Here is an 18255-nt window from a genome sequence, read left to right on the forward strand (position 1 = left end):
CACGTACACAAACCCACACATACGCGTACACACACTCATACACACACACACACGTACACAAACCCACACATACGCGTACACACACTCATACACACACACACACACGTACACACACAAACGGACACACATACACACACACGTACACAGTCATGCATGCAGACATACACACACTCATAGACAGAGACTCACACACACACACACACACACTCATATACACACACACACACTCATACACACACGCAAACACACACGTACACACACAAACGGACACACACACACTGACACACACACACAAACGGACACACACATGTACACACTCATACATACACACATACACACACACATACACACACACACACACACTCATATACACACACACACACTCATACACACACGCAAACACACACGTACACACACAAACGGACACACACACACACACACTGACACACACACACAAACGGACACACACACGTACACACTCATACATACACACATACACTCACATACACACTCACACATACACACACTCAAATAAACACACTCACACACACACACACTCATACACTCACTCACACACACACTCATACACTCACACACCCACACTCATACACACACACACACACTCATACACACACTCAAACACGGACACACACACTGACACACACACAAACACACACGTACACACACTCATACACACACACGTACATAACATGAAAAAGTACAATTTATTATTATTTTATATTATTAAATATAAAACACCACGTGACACGTGCCTTACCCACAGGTAACATCACAATCAGGACGATCAGATCCGACGCCGCCATGATTCAGGAAAACGCACAACAAACACAACGTGTAAAATACCATCAAGATTCAACCCCCGAGATTCACCTTGTACAAGGGGCGGAGCCTGTGCTCACACAGTTTTCTGCGCATGCGCACGGCCCTCCTCGATGGCGATGCGATCCGACGCCAAAAAAATGCCGAGGCGGTGTATAAGCACTACGAGAATGGAAGAGCATTCAGTTTACGAGCGGCAATACCAATCTTTGTCTGAGTACAAAATATAAACGGTTTGTGTTTGTTCGAAATACATTAAAATTGAAAAAAAGAGAAAAAAACTCCATTCAGGCGGTGTATAGATCCCGACCGAGCTGCGCACTGAGGGAGCGAGGAGAGGCGGAGCGTTAATGGGCTATTCATCATCACCTTTTTCGATGCTGATTGAGGAATAACACACAACAACAAATTTAAAGGAAGATTAAACTATTTATTTTTGGGAATATATTGTCGAGGCTCATATAAGGACGAACGCACAGAACATCTAACAAAGGCAGCCTGAGACAAGAGTGGTGGGAGAGGGAAGCGCAGAACAGCCGGGCACACATGAGAGATCTGAGGAATGGCGACGGCGTTGACAACAAATGAGCGGACAGGAAGCTCGTCCGTGTCCATGGCGACGGCGGTGACAAGGAATAACAAGTAATGGCGGAAGAAGGTGATCAGGAGAAACGCGATGATAAAATCACTCAGGATTTCTCCTTTGTCCGTGTGAGGAGAGAACGGGAATTCTTACCTCGAACCTTCTCCTCGTCTTACACACCCACAGAGTACAAAATGGCCCGAGAGGGGAGTAAATATACCGAGAGACGGAGAGTAAAATGATTTGTTGCTCACAACTGCACCCCCCCCCCCCATCCATGGCACAGCAATCGGAAATGACTGAGGAGATGAGGATGAAGACCAAGGAACTTGTGCATCACTGCCTGCGAGAAATATCCAACAAACAACGAGGTGGCACCTCACCTCCATCTTTTAATATTCATATGTACTAGTGCGTGCCCGTACGTGAAAAAAAATAACAATTGTGACGTCATAGCACCGTGTCCTGTCATTGGTTTGGCAAATAAATGGCCAAAACTTCGGAACCACTTGTCCGATTAATATCAAACCTTGAAAAGGCACATCCTCAGGTCCCCAGCAATATACCTGGCAAGTTTCAATTAGATCGGACCAGTGGTTGTCGAGAAACGGCGGTCACAGACACAGACACACACACACACACACACACACACACACACACACACACACACACACACACACACACACACACACACACACACACACACACACACACACACACACACACACACACACACACACACATTGCTGGAATTTAGATAGAAACACAGTATATACATTATGTTCATGTCTGTCATAAACAGATTACCTGGTTACCTTGGTTACCCCTATCAAGAGATCAGTTGAGCACCTTCAATGTCGACTTCTTGTGATGTGAGTGAAACTGCACAGTTGATTCACCCGAGACCTTCCTGTTCCTGTCCCTCCCTTCCCCAGTTTGCTTCCCGATTCATGGAAGGAGGCGATGGACGAGAAGTTTGACTCACCCTGGCAGGTCGTTGTGGGTGAAAGCTTTTCTTTCGACATCTCCCATGATGTACAAAGACTCTTCTTCATGTTCTTCAGAGGAAGGGTCCCCATTCTCATGTGGAAATGTTTGTGGACCTCCTTCGCCATCTGCTGATCAATGATGCTCAATGGTTCATGGAGTTAAGTTCGAATTCCTCCGCTTTACGAGTTAAACCTTCAATGAGTAACGAGGGTGATGGATTGGTTGGTGGAATCCATCAAGAAGTTGGTAAATCCCACGCATTCCAGCAATGATTCCCATCTCGTCGATAACACAGGAAGATGGAGAAAAAATGTTTTGGGATTTGTGGTTCAAACACGATGATTCGGGTTAATGTTGTAAAACTAATTGGTAACCTGAGACGAGAAGAGAAGAGATCCCAAGATGTTCTTTCAATGTTAAACTCTGTATGGGATTTTTGTGGGATAACGAGTGGGTATAAACCAGTATGATGGTGTGTCATTACTCACTCCACTCTATATGGGATTTTTTATGGGATAACGAGTGGGTATAAACCAGTACGATGCTGTGTCCATCCTCCCTCGACCCTGTATGGGATTTTTATGGGATAACAAGTGGGTATAAACCATTACGATGCTGTGTCCATGCTCTCTCTACTCTGTATGGGATTTTTATGGGATAACGAGTGTGTATAAACCAGTACAATGCTGTGTCCATGCTCTCTCTCGTCTGTATGGGATTTTTATGGGATAACGAGTGGGTATAAACTAGTACGATGCTGTGTCCATGCTCTCTCTACTCTGTATGGGATTTTTATGGGATAACGAGTGGGTATACACCAGTACGATGTTGTATCCATGCTCTCTCTACCCTGTATGGGATTTTTGTGGGATAACGAGTGGGTATAAACAAGTACGATGCTGTGTCCATGCTCTCTCGACTCTGTATGGGATTTTTATGGGATAACGAGTGGGTATAAACCAGTACGATGCAGTGTCCATGCTCTCTCCACTCTGCATGGGATTTTTATGGGATAACGAGTGGGTACAAACCAGTACGATGCTGTGTGCATACTCGCTCTCCTCTGTCGTGGACTTTTATGGGATAATGAGTGGGTATAAACCAGTGTGATGCTGTGTCCATAGTCGCTCTACCCTGTATGGGATTTTTATGGGATAACGAGTGGGTATAAACCAGTACGATGCTGTGTCCATGTTCTCTCTACTCTGTGTGGGATTTTTATGGGATAACGAGTGTGTATAAACCAGTACAATGCTGTGTCCATGCTCTCTCTCGTCTGTATGGGATTTTTATGGGATAACGAGTGGGTATAAACCAGTACGATGCTGTGTCAGTACTCCCTCTACTCTGTATGGGATTTTTGTGGGAAAAAGAATCGGTATAAACCAGAACGATGCTGTGTCCATGCTCTCTCTGCTTTGTATGGGATTTTTATGGGATAACGAGTGGGTATACACCAGTACGATGTTGTGTCCATGCTCTCTCTATTCTGTATGGGATTTTTTATGGGATAACGAGTGGGTATAAACCAGTGTGATGCTGTGTCCATAGTCGCTCTACCCTGTATGGGATTTTTGTGGGATAACGAGTGGGTATAAACCAGTACGATGCTGTGTCCATGCTCTCTCGACACCGTATGGGATTTTTATGGGATAACGAGTGGGTATAAACCAGTACGTTGCTGTGTCCATGCTCTCTCTACTCCGTATGGGATTTTTATGGGATAACGAGTGGGTACAAACCAGTACGATGCTGTGTGCATACTCGCTCTCCTCTGTCTTGGACTTTTATGGGATAACGAGTGTGTATAAGCCAGTACGATGCTGTGTCCATGCTCTCTCTACTTTATATGGGATTTTTATGGGATAACGAGTGTGTATAAACCAGTACGATGTTGTGTCCATGCTCTCTCGTCTGTATGGGATTTTTATGGGATAACGAGTGGGTATAAACTAGTACGATGCTGTGTCCATGCTCTCTCTACTCTGTATGGGATTTTTATGGGATAACGAGTGGGTATACACCAGTACGATGTTGTATCCATGCTCTCTCTACCCTGTATGGGATTTTTGTGGGATAACGAGTGGGTATAAACAAGTACGATGCTGTGTCCATGCTCTCTCGACTCTGTATGGGATTTTTATGGGATAACGAGTGGGTATAAACCAGTACGATGCAGTGTCCATGCTCTCTCCACTCTGCATGGGATTTTTATGGGATAACGAGTGGGTACAAACCAGTACGATGCTGTGTGCATACTCGCTCTCCTCTGTCGTGGACTTTTATGGGATAATGAGTGGGTATAAACCAGTGTGATGCTGTGTCCATAGTCGCTCTACCCTGTATGGGATTTTTATGGGATAACGAGTGGGTATAAACCAGTACGATGCTGTGTCCATGTTCTCTCTACTCTGTGTGGGATTTTTATGGGATAACGAGTGTGTATAAACCAGTACAATGCTGTGTCCATGCTCTCTCTCGTCTGTATGGGATTTTTATGGGATAACGAGTGGGTATAAACCAGTACGATGCTGTGTCAGTACTCCCTCTACTCTGTATGGGATTTTTGTGGGAAAAAGAATCGGTATAAACCAGAACGATGCTGTGTCCATGCTCTCTCTGCTTTGTATGGGATTTTTATGGGATAACGAGTGGGTATACACCAGTACGATGTTGTGTCCATGCTCTCTCTATTCTGTATGGGATTTTTATGGGATAACGAGTGGGTATAAACCAGTGTGATGCTGTGTCCATAGTCGCTCTACCCTGTATGGGATTTTTGTGGGATAACGAGTGGGTATAAACCAGTACGATGCTGTGTCCATGCTCTCTCGACACCGTATGGGATTTTTATGGGATAACGAGTGGGTATAAACCAGTACGTTGCTGTGTCCATGCTCTCTCTACTCCGTATGGGATTTTTATGGGATAACGAGTGGGTACAAACCAGTACGATGCTGTGTGCATACTCGCTCTCCTCTGTCTTGGACTTTTATGGGATAACGAGTGTGTATAAGCCAGTACGATGCTGTGTCCATGCTCTCTCGACTTTATATGGGATTTTTATGGGATAACGAGTGTGTATAAACCAGTACGATGTTGTGTCCATGCTCTCTCGTCTGTATGGGATTTTTATGGGATAACGAGTGGGTATAAACCAGTACGATGCTGTGCCCGTACTCCCGCTACTCTCTATGGGGTTTTTGTGGGAAAACGAATCGGAACAAACCAGAACGATGATGTGTCCATGCTCTCTCTACTTTGTATGGGATTTTCATGGGATAACGAGTGGGTATAAACCAGTGTGATGCTGTGTCCATAGTCGCTCTACCCTGTATGAGAGTTTTATGGTATAACGAGTGGGTATAAACCAGTACGATGCTGTGTCCATGTTCTCTCAACTCTGTATGGGATTTTTATGGGATAACGAGTGTGTATAAAGCAGTACGATGCTGTGTCCATGCTCTCTCTCGTCTGTATGGGATTTTTATGGGATAACGATGGGTATAAACCAGTACGATGCTGTGTCCGTACTCCCTCTACTCTGTATGGGATTTTTATGGGATAACGAGTGGGTACAAACCAGTACGATGCTGTGTGCATACTTGCTCTCCTCTGTCTTGGACTTTTATGGGATAACGAGTGTGTATAAACCAGTACGATGCTGTGTCCATGTTCTCTCGACTCTGTATGGGATTTTTATGGGATAACGAGTGTGTATAAACCAGTAAGATGCTGTGTCCATGCTCTCTCTCGTCTGTATGGGATTTTTATGGGATAACGAGTGGGTATAAACCAGTACGATGCTGTGTCCGTACTCCCTCTACTCTGTATGGGATTTTTGTGGGAAAAAGAATCGGTACAAACCAGAACGATGCTGTGTCCATGCTCTCTGCTTTGTATGGGATTTTTATGGGATAACGAGTGGGTATACACCAGTACGATGTTGTGTCCATGCTCTCTATTCTGTATGGGATTTTTATGGGATAACGAGTGGGTATAAACCAGTGTGATGCTGTGTCCATAGTCGCTCTACCCTGAATGGGATTTTTGTGGGATAACGAGTGGGTATAAACCAGTACGTTGCTGTGTCCATGCTCTCTCCACTCTGTATGGGATTTTTATGGGATAACGAGTGGGTACAAACCAGTACGATGCTGTGTGCATACTCGCTCTCCTCTGTCTGGGATTTTCATGGGATAACGAGTGGGTATAAACCAGTGTGATGCTGTGTCCATAGTCGCTCTACCCTGTATGGGATTTTTGTGGGATAACGAGTGGGTATAAACCAGTACGATGCTGTGTCCATACTCGCTCTTCCCTGTGTGGGATTTTTGTGGGTATAAACCAGTACGATGCTGTGTCCATTCTCTCTCGACTCTCTGTGGGATTTTTATGGGATAACGAGTGGGTATAAACCAGGACGATGCTGTGTCCATGTTCACTCTCCTCTGTATGGGATTTTTATGGGATAACGAGTGGGTATAAACCAGTGTGATGCTGTGTCCATACTCGCTCTACCCTGTATGGGATTTTTATGGGATAACGAGTTGGTATAAACCAGTACGCTGCTGTGTCCATGCTCTCTCTACTCTATGGGATTTTTATGGGATAACGAGTGGGTATAAATCAGTATGATGCTGTGTCCATGCTCACCTGTCTGTGAATGGGATTTTTTGTGTGGGATCTGAGTGTCCTTCGCATCCCACACATTGTCTCCTGCTGAAAAGAAATACTCGACAGTTGAGAAGGAAGCTCCAGCCTGTGTCTGGAGTGGAAAAGTGGAGTACATACCTCTGTGGACATCACTTCACCCTTCAAACTGACCACCAAGCACTGACCACATGTTGGCGACAAAAAACATTGGTCGTGCTGGACTGTGAATTGACAGATGGTCTGCTCGACTGCTTTGCTTCTCTGATGATGTGACGTACACTGCATGGCCAAAGGTATGTGGACACCTGCTCGTCCAACATCTCATTCGAAAATCATGGACATTAATATGGAGTTGGTCCCCCCCTTTGCTGCAATAACAGTGTCCACTCTTCTGGGAAGGCTTTCACTCGATGTTGGACCATTGCTGCGAGGATTTGCTTCCATCCAGCCACAAGAGCTGGAGTGAGGTCGGGCATTGATGTTGAGCGATTCGCTCTATTTGATGAAGAAGTAAATGGTTGGCAACCTATCCAGTTGGTATGGAGATCAGTGGGCATACCTTGTTTGGTTGGAAGACACCCCATTAAAATGACGTCTCTGTTCAAGTTCTGACCAGGTGGAGATGAAAGTAGACCTCGTTGAGAAGGATGGTGTTCCACAAAGAAATGTTGAGGTTTCACAAAAGCACAAACCTCATGAAAGAGGGACCAGAGATCAACACGATTATCCTGAAGAATAAAAACCAATCAAACCACAATACTAAGGCATTTCATTTTTGCATTCCACTGATAGGCTGGATCTGGATCCGGACCTGAACCAAAATTGAATCGGCTTGTTCTTGTCGCTTCCCCAACTCACCCACCAAGTTTTGTCATAACTCGTCCACAACTTTTTGAGATGCCATGCTCTACCGCTAATCATTTTCAGCCCGAAACTCTCAATGGTGAAGAATCACTTTTTAAAAAATTATCGGATCCGGATCTTCACCAAAATCGAATCAGTCCGTCCTTGTCTCACTCCAAACGTGTCCGCCAAGTTTCGTCCGAATCCGTCCGCAACTTTTTCAGACACAGCGTCCTGTTCACGGACGGACAAACAAACGGGTGAAAACTTCACCTGCGTCCACCTTCGGTGTCAGAGGTCATCACAATGGAAGTTTCCCAGTATTCCCCCTTTTTCCAGGAAATACAAAAATGTTCTGATTGTGGGAAACAAGTTCAGGACACGTGTCCACCCTTGTGGGTTTTCATCAAACGGTCTTGGTTGGCCACAAATTTGACCTCTGACCCTTGATATTCAGCGCCCGTTTGTCCCCGGTGATTTATTCAGCAACTACAGTAGTTTGAATCGGTGTTTAAGTATTAAAAATGTCAATGATGTAAAAAGAGATAAGAAAGCCATGAGGGGTCAAGGAAGACCCTTTCAGGTCTCAGCTTGCACATGATGTAAATATATCGGTTTTGAACAATGGTGAGTTTGGAGTTCCGGTTTTCAGGGATTTTACTCTTCCGTGGATCTTTTATTTCATCCCTTTGTTTCGAGTAAAATGTTCAAGTCGGTTTCACAAACCTGTTTTGCGAAAAAAGTTTTACTTCTTCTTCTTATTCATATTTTCGACGAAGATTCTTCTTCTCTTGCTCTGTCGGCGTCGCCGCGTGACGTCACTGAATTGTGGACCAATGAAAGGTTTTTGAAGAAGAAGAATCCTCAAACTCTCGACTTATAAACAAACAGGACCTCATCCATTTGATCTCTGAACACTTGCGGCAGAAAAGTTGTCATATCATCCAAGCTGAAGGAGATGCAGACTTGGACATCGTGAAAGCATCCGTCACAATGACATCCTCCAATGCAACAACCCTGATCGGAGAAGACACCGATCTGCTGGTATTGCTGCTGTATCATGCAACTTCTAAGGACTGCAAGTACCTGTACTTCAGGTCAGACAAGGGGAAACCAAATGTTTATAAAATCGAAGTTCTGAAACGGTTACTTGGTGATGATGTCTGCTCTGATCTACTGTTTGCTCATACTTTCTCTGGATGTGACATTACTTTGAGAATCTCTTGGATGGGGAAGAAATCTGTTTTCCAAAAAGTCATCAAGGGTGAATCTGTCTTGCGTGCCTGTTCACAGGTCTTTTGCACACCGATGGCAGATCAATTTACTGTAGAAACCACTGGTTGCAAGGCAATTGTGTCCTTGTTTAACGGAACCCAATCTGACTCTGGCATTATTACGTGACAAGTTCCTTTGCATGAAAGTGGCTGCAGAGACCTTCGTGACAACCAAAAAGACTGCGTCCAACAACCTCGGTCACAAACCTTCACTCTCGGCAGACGTACCGACAAGTCATGGTTTGGATGGGCAAGGAAGACGGCATGAACCCTACTGAATGGGGCTTGGATGTGCAAGAGGACAAAAATATTCCACTCCTGATGCATAAGAGCCCTGCACCAGACATTCTGCTCAAAATGATCCATTGCAACTGCACTACAGGATGCAGCATACTGAAATGTAGCTGTAATAAACATGGCCTTGAATGGACCAGAGCTTGTGGACCTTGCCAAGAAGGCAACTGTGGTTATGTGGTTACTGAGCCAGTTTCAGATGATGAAAATGAAGACTAAATATTCGGTGGAAGGTACGTTGGAACATACGCTCGACAGATCAAAACTTATTTCTCGAGGGTAGACTGTGTAACACTTTTGGTATTTTGGAGTATTTTAATCAGTTTTTGTTTGGATGTCAATCGTCCATTTAGTTATTTTTACTGACGCCATATTTAGACCCTTTGTGGTAGTCCATTTTTGGTAACTTTTAATATGTTGTTCTGAAGACCAAATAAAACAAAAAGATTCCATAAAACGTTTTCTTGCAATTTTTTGGGGGTCATATGACATATTGATCCTACTATTTTATCCCGGCTAAATGATAAACTTCCCAGTCATTAAATCTGGTATATATGATGTGATTTCTTTCCAGGGAAGTCTTTCATCGACCGCATTCCAGATGAGATGGAAGGAAAACATAATTTAGTCATTGTGATTTTCATGATTTGTTTTTCGAGACAAATAAGTCCTGAGACCTCTGAGTGTGAGACCTGAGAATGCTAATTATTATTATGAGACCTCGATATTAATTTACTTCTTTCCATCCATGAAGTGCTGCTTCATCAGGATTAAGATTACCACACCTGTTTGGTTAAGTTTTTAAAAGGGGACAGTGGGTGTCTTGGGCTGGCAGAATGGCCCACAGGTTGGTACACTCACTTTTAAGCTGTCCAGCCCAGCTTTGAATCCAAACCCAGCTTTAAACTGTCATCCCAGTGTTTCACAGGCAGGGTGATTCATAAATGTGTGTTCCGTCGCTTGGTTGGACGTAAACATACACGTCCCATCTCCTGGGATTAGTTGGTGGACGTTAAAGATCCCACGGTGTCCTTTTTGAAGAGTAGGTGAGCTATCGCTGGCACCATGAACAAATTACAAATTCCTGATAGAATCAGCAGAGGGTATTGCATCAGTTTCACAGCTGTACCCCCAGCCAATGATGCTACACAGACAGTAGAAGAAGCAGCTGTGTCTTGAGCTTGCTTTACCATAGCTTGTGTTTTTCCCCAAGTTGATGACGTGTTATGATGGGGGTTTTGGGTGCTCCACGAATGTGCGTCGAGGAGCTTGGTGTGATGAGAATAAACCACCTGATCCACACACTTGTGGGGGTAATTCATGAGTCTATGGATACGATAACCCTGGAAGTTTGACATTGAGAGTGTTGTCGTGATTTTTCCACTCTCATCAACAGTGTGGGTATTCCATATTCTAGTCCTCACTGAGTAACTCCAAGATTTTGAGAGATCAAGAGGTGAGGGACAGATTATAAACTCTAAATTTCATTGGCCATGACGATTACCATGGATATCCTGGGGGTCAATATGAACGGTAAGATTAAAAACGATGATTGGGAGGTGAAAGGTTCAACAAAGGTCATTAAAAACCACTTGGGTTATTCGAAGGACAGCATCCAGGAATTATACTTTTCTTATCGAACAAGTGTGTTTTCATCACTTTACATTGAGACCAATTTACCTGAATTTGTGTCAGAGTTTAAACACCTGTGTTAAATAATTTAAAACAACATCAATCCCTGGAGAGTGAGATTAAAATTCAGTTTATACCCTCAACTATCAATCTGAAATTGCAAAATCTAGTTATCACCTTTACTCATACTGTTTATCGAAACACATTTCAAAACCAAATTACTCCCAACCCCTTGGTTGTTGTTGTTGTTGTTGTTGTTGGTTGTTGTTGTTGGTTGTTGTTGCTTCAACTAAAAATTGTATTGCAGTATAAACATAAAACTTATTTCCGACCTTCATGCCTTGTTTTCCATCTGAACCTGGCAGTCCCAGCTCACCCGGTGGGCCAGGAGGGCCAGGGTGACCCCGCTATCCCATGGGTCCAGTCTGGCCTGTTGAACCCTAAAAAGCAATGAGAAAAAACAAAACTTACAAAAAATACAATTACAACTCTAAAAATGTCATTCAATTAACATAATGATAACACCGATCACAAATAACACCTGTGATCAAGTCCAATTATATTGTCACTTCAACACTTCACTCCAAAAATTATACACATGCCTACACAATGACCCGCACACACACAATTGTAAATTTACACACATTTAATGTGCACACATACATCGAAACAACTGTGTAAGCGCACACACACACACACACACACACACACACACACACACACACACACACACACACACACACACACACACACACAGTTGTAAATTTACACACATTTAATGTGCACACATACATCAAAACAACTGTCTAAACACACACACACACACACACACACACACACACACACACACACACACACACACACACACACACACACACACACACACACACACACACACACACACACACACACACACACACACACACACACACCAAGGATTCAATTCCTGCCACTCATTAATTCTTCCACTCTTGTGGATAAAAGGACAATGATACATGTGAAGAGTGAAAGGAAGCAGACTTCCCATGTCCTCAGAAGGATGTTGTGAGTGCTGCATCTAATATCTCGAAGATTCACCAATTGTGAAATCACACAGAACACACTCATATATCATCGTCTATCAATGCGAAATAAATCATTCCATCACTGTCTGTGGCATGAAGGCTTCCAGAAAAATATATTATTGATGAACTTGCTCTTGTCTTTACCTGAGGTCCAATGACTCCTGGAGGACCAGGTGGCCCAGTTTTTCCTTGAAATCCCTGAAGGAAAGAAAAGAGAAAACAATTGTACACCTTATGGTTCCATTGGTGTTGGTTGGTTCCATTAAACCAAGAAGAGAACGGGAAGCAAGTTGGTTCCATTAAAAGTTCCACTCATTTTAAAACACACTGAATCTTCGTCACGGATGTGAATGCGATGCAAATTCCACTCCGATCCTGAGATCTCTGCACAAATAAATAAACAAATAAAAAATTTAAGCAACAAAACCAACCCAAACTGCCTTCTATTCCAAGAACTGCTCCCTCCAAAGAACTCCCAACTCTCTGAATTATGAACCCTCCGAACTCGACAACTCTGCAAACACTCACACTTTGAGGCTCTGAGTGGGGCGGGGCTGACGCGCTGATCGTCCTGATTGGACAGGGACCTCCATGGATCCGCCCTTTCTGGGCGGGGTTATGGTCGAGCAGGGAAAACCCCGCCCCCTCTACGCGTGTCTGTTCGAATGTAGGTAATTTGGTCACAGGAAATTTGGTCATGGGAAACTTGGTCACGGGAAACTTGATCACGGTAAAACGGTCACAAGGTAATTTGGTCACGGTATTATTATTATTATTATTATTATTATTATTATTTATTCACTGCATTTAAGGCCAGTAAGGCCCAAAAGCAGTCATAAACATTTTCATTTCATGGCCGGCGAATCTTGTTGGCATAATGACGTATTGACAAAGTTTGACGACAACTTTCAAAATTTGACCTTTGCAAAACCTTTAAATGTCACAAAACAATGTTGTGGACATTAAAATAAGGAAACAGGATACGTGCTATAGCTTATTGGAGTTAGTTCGTCAAAGAAGGTCGAAAACATGGTTCGATTCCAACAACTTTGAAAATTTAACATTTGTGGCCTTTCAAGGTCAAAGGTCAAGGATTATGACCTTTGGTGGCAAAACTTCCTCTGGAACATTCCAGGAACAATATAACGTCAAATAGGCGATATGGGATTTTGCACTCCTCAGATTATCCATACTTTGATGAAATCAGCGTAAAAACAAACTTGAAGGAGGTGCCACGGGCAAGGTGTTCGAGATAGAGCAAAATGGTTTCAATAATTTAGGTGGGGAATGACCTCAGGATTATGCATAAAAAATATTGTCATCCTCGCTCTCAAAGTTTGGGCGATCGAATTATTTTTACATCAAAATTCGCAGTTTTCTAAGTTTTTGACCTTGTGACCTTGACCTTGGGATGAAAATGAAAAATCGGACAAGGACAAGTTTTAGATAATTCATTTGGCTATTCAAATACCGAAGAACCCATTGCATTCAGTCAATTCCCTCCTCTCCCCCACCACACTTTCCCCCTCCCCTCCCCTCTCTCACCCCTATCACTCTCTATCATCCCTATCCCTCACTATCCCACCCCTATTCTTCTCTCTCCAACCTTCTTCCTCCTCTCCCTCTTCCCCTTCCCCCTCTCCCTCCTATCTTGAATATTCCCATCAGCGAAGCGACAGGTAGTATTTGCTGGTAAACAAGTAAACAAACACGAATGAATCTTTAAACTTTACATTTTCACACTTTCCTCAATTAAAAGAGGTTATGATTAACTATAAATTATTTAATGAGTCAGGTGGTCATGAGAATTCAAGTCCCTGACCCTCAGTGATGGGTGATGTTGTTAAACGTGTCCTTTATGATCCATCCATGAAGACCATACTCTGTACAGAGAGAGCATCAGTGCTGCGAAAGCAGTTACCTGGGTTATTGGACACAATCCTGGACAGGTGACCACTCTGACACAGGATACTCAAACGGCTCAATCATCCCAGCAAGCTGGAATCACTTTGCCAACCTCAGAAGGATGACAAGCTGAGTCAACCCCACCTGGTATTAATTCAACAGTAAAGTGGGATTTGAACTGAGGACCCATGTAAACCAAGCCCACCACCCCAACCATTAAACCAACACCAGGTATACTTTTATATTTTATCGGTACAAACACACCTATCCTGTAACAATGGTTTCATAACAGTTCTTACAGCAGGTCAAAGGTCGAGGTCACAGCTTGAGGTTAAAATTTCGTGAAAAATGAATTTGGTTCAAACTTTGACCTTGAACTTGTGACTTCCATCCATCGAGCAAAATTAATTAGTTTCCTGGTAAACTCTCACTAACTCTGCTTTACAAACAGCCGACTGGTTTAGTGGTAACTAAGTTCACCCTTTACATCTTTAAATATAATATTGAACATAATTTGGCATAAAATAAGGTTGTTACAGGACGAGCTATAAACTCCCAACCTGGTGAGGCACAGGGAAGGTGTTGCATCAGTGAGCATACCTTCCTCTGAAAGCAGAGGTAAGTATCTTGTCTTCTCATCCAGTGATTCATCGAGGACGTTAAAGATGCCACTGCAGTCCTCAAGAACAGGCCATTGTGTGCCGGTGCAGAGGCCCATAATCACAAGTAAATCTTCATCTGATTTGTTGTAAACAAGATTAAAGAGGAATGAAGTGATGAGGTATAAAATGATGTCATACATGTACAAGAGGGAGGGAGGGTAACATGTCATGCATGGGATTTCCATTCACAATTCAATTCCGGCTCCGCTCCAGATATCGTGACATTCACTAAATCAATGAGTTCCTGTGTTAGTACACAGCACGGATCAGTACGGGAAACACAAGTTCTCGGTACGGAGTGAACGTCACGTACCGGGTCTCGGGTGAACCGACCATGGACCCGCGGTCTTCCGGAGAACCTCCCGGGGATCCCGAGGTGTTCGCTCTGAGATCTCGGGTCATGGTGGACCGCACGTGGTGTCGGATGAAGGACGGTACGCTGTGGTAACCGAGTGAAGAGCGCGAGCTGTTTGGGGAAAAAGCGAACAGAGAGATCGCGGTGTCTGATTGGTTCCCGCCACATCACGTGTCCATGATTTGAAATAAATACAAAGATTGAACGTTTCGTTTTAACGGATTGTTTGTGTTTCAGATTGTGTTGTGAAAGTGGAAAATCGAGTCCGAATTCGTCGATGATTATTCACTCGATACGAATCAACGTTCCTTATTTTCTGTTTTTGTCTTTATCGACAATCATCCCTCCCGAACGGAGTTATATGTGGGTATGTGGGTATGTCGGTGGGTATGTACAACCTACTCCTCCGGGAGGATTTGACCGAGGAAGCTGAAACTTTCAGGGATTAATGAGGGAACCCCGACATTGTGTCTGTGCAAGTTCCGATTGATTCCATCAACTTTTGAGGAAAAAGTTAATTCAGGACCCTTCGGGACCCTCATTGATGATGACAGGAGGAAAACCACGGGGTAACCTTCCCGGGTCAGATTTCGCTCACGTGTGTCCGAGTGGTGCTCAGGTTTCGTGCACCAGACGACGGTTTCCTTGGGTTAACCTGAGGCTGTCACTTCGGGTGGGTGCCTGGAATGTCCTTTCCATAAGAGAGGATGATCACCTGTCTCTGTTATGGCGGACGAGCTCGAAATGGCGGGCGAGCTTGAAATGGCGGGCGAGCCCAAAATGGCGGGCGAGCCCGAAATGGCGGACGAGCCCGAAATGGCGGACGAGCCCGAAATGGCAGACGAGCACGAAATGGCGGACGAGCTCGAAATGGCGGACGAGCTCGAAATGGCGAGCGAGCACGAAATGGCGGACGAGCTCAAAATGGCGGACGAGCTCAAAATGGCGGACAATCACGAAATGGCGGACGAGCTCAAAATGGCGGACGAGTCTGAAATGGTGGACGACCTCGAAATGAAGGGCGAGCCCAAAATGGCGGGCGAGCCCAAAATGGCGGACAAGCACGAAATGGCGGACGAGCTCGAAATGAAATGACGGATGAGCTCGAAATGGCGGGCGAGCACGAAAAGCTAAACAGCTTGGAGGGAAGTGTGCATACTTCTCGAGTATCCTCCCAACCTTTACTTCGAATTTAAAGATGCATTTATAAATTTGACTGACTTCTAACTGATTAATAATCGCCCTTCTCTCCAGATCAAACTGAATACTTTGACCATGTAATCACGGAGAATCACAGCTTGACTTCTTCGTCGAGCAGGTGGTTCGCCTTCCAGTGGAAATCTTTTGGTTTTTGGGTCACTTAGTGTGAGCAGAAACTTATTTTGGAGGAAAGGAAGTTCATATTTTACAAGACATATTGAGTTTATATTGTAACATTAGGAAATCAAGACAAGAGGAAAAAGCCTTTTGGTCCATGATGCATGTGCCACACCATCGTGAGAGCAATCTCACTGAACATCAGACACGTGGAGAATGGTTGAATTCGAAACATTTCGATGCTCCATGGGATCAACCACAATCTCTTAGAAGGCTGAATGGTTCTGTTTTCTTCCGAGTAGCCCTCTCCACTCACCAGAAGGTTATTTTTTTCTGTACGACAATACGACCCCCCCCACCTCCCCTCCCACCCTATCTCAACCCCAACACACACTCCTCGTCCTCATACATTTCTCTTGAAGATGAGCACTTTCTCAAACTCCCAAATCTCACAATAAACTACATCCTGTCTAATTGGACAGATGATATCTGCGATTTGGCCTCCAAAGCCCACTGCTGCCTTGTGATTCTGAGAAAGGGGAGGTCCTTTGTCAAGTATCATGGTATGAAAGGCTTTCAATGATCTGTCATAAAAAAGCTCCAAACTACACACAACTGCTGTCGCTTCCAACATTCCCCTCATTTAAACCATTAAAACCTTCTCTCTATACCAGAGGGATTGGTGGTCTTGAAATATTTCTCCAGCTCTGTTGTGCTCCTATTACCTCCGCCACCGAAGGTGAATGGAGGTTATGTTTTCACCACTGTCTGTGTTTTTGTCAGTTTGTCTGTCTGTGAACAGGATATCTCAAAGGTTGTGGACAGATTTGGAGAAAATTTGGTGGAGAGGTTGGATGTGTGACAAGGATGAAATGATTCGATATTGGTGAAGATCGGGATCTCGACACTTGAATGTTTATTCGTGATTCTTTCCCATTGAGAGCTCGGGCCAAAATCGATATACAGCAGGATATCTCAAAAGGTTATGGATGAATGAAGCCGGAACTTGGTGGACAGGTTGCGTGTGTGATAAAGACTAATCAATTCAATTTTTGTGAAGATCCGGATCCGGATCCGGAGTGTGGGCACGAGACCCCGAGTGTGGACACGAGACCCCGAGTGTGGACACGAGACCCCGAGTGTGGACACGAGACCCCGAGTGTGGGCAAGAGACCCCAAGTGTGGGCAAGAGACCGCGAGAGTGGGCACGAGACCCCAGGTGTTTACACGAGACCCCGAGTGTGGGCATGAGACCCCGAGTGTGGACACGAGACCCTAAGTGTGGGCACGGGACCTCGAGTGTGCACATGAGACCCCGAGTGTGGGCACGAGACCCTGAGTGTGCACATGAGACCTCGAGTGTGGGCACGAGACCCCAGTCAGGGAATTTCTCGTTACCTGTGCCACCGAACGTGGACGTCCGTTCGGTATTCACCTGTTTGTTTGTCTTTTTGTCTGTGAGCAGGATATCTTAAAACGGTGTGCATGGATTCCGATGAAACTTGGTGTGGACAGGTTGGGTGTGCGACAAGGACGAACTGATCCGATTTTGGTGAAGATCCGGATTCGGATCCGAGAATATTTTTTTAATTTTTCAAGTAATTCTTCACATTGAAAGGTGGGGCCAAGATGATGTTCAGTAAGTACTGTACATCGTGATATCTCAAAGGGAAATGGCGTAATTCGGCGTGTCTTCACCGTCCTCTGTGTGATCCACCTGCAGGGACCACAGTGTCACGTGATACTCCAGTAAACCCTTAAAACGACAAACTGAACATGCTTAACATGACATTCCACATTACGCCTGCACCAGAAACACCAGGTGGGTTGATCATAGGTG

At 44.4% G+C, this 18255-nt stretch overlaps 2 long non-coding RNA genes across 3 annotated transcripts; one reads left to right on the forward strand and one right to left on the reverse strand.

The window, feature by feature from the left end:
• The first annotated feature begins 1357 nt into the window (after positions 1-1357).
• LOC147006976 (uncharacterized) lies at positions 1358-8788 on the forward strand. Of its 2 annotated transcripts, XR_015054499.1 has the most exons (4): positions 1358-1498; positions 1710-1794; positions 2359-7362; positions 8692-8788. It is a non-coding gene; the product is annotated as an uncharacterized LOC147006976 (long non-coding RNA). The 2 variants fall into 2 exon arrangements; XR_015054500.1 differs by lacking the exon at positions 8692-8788 and having other exon boundaries at positions 1419-1551; positions 2359-6719.
• Positions 8789-10147: 1359 nt separating this feature from the next.
• On the reverse strand, positions 10148-15898 carry LOC147006977 (uncharacterized). Its single transcript, XR_015054498.1, has 4 exons — positions 15057-15898; positions 14682-14819; positions 12321-12374; positions 10148-11552 (listed from the first exon to the last, which is right to left on the reverse strand). It is a non-coding gene; the product is annotated as an uncharacterized LOC147006977 (long non-coding RNA).
• Between the last annotated feature and the right edge of the window lie 2357 nt (positions 15899-18255).

This window comes from Eptatretus burgeri, unplaced genomic scaffold (genome assembly GCF_056783735.1).
Source record: "Eptatretus burgeri isolate ZD-2024b unplaced genomic scaffold, Ebu_testis_v1 Ebu_testis_scaffold_931, whole genome shotgun sequence".
In the NCBI taxonomy this organism is placed as follows: Eukaryota; Metazoa; Chordata; class Myxini; order Myxiniformes; family Myxinidae; genus Eptatretus; species Eptatretus burgeri.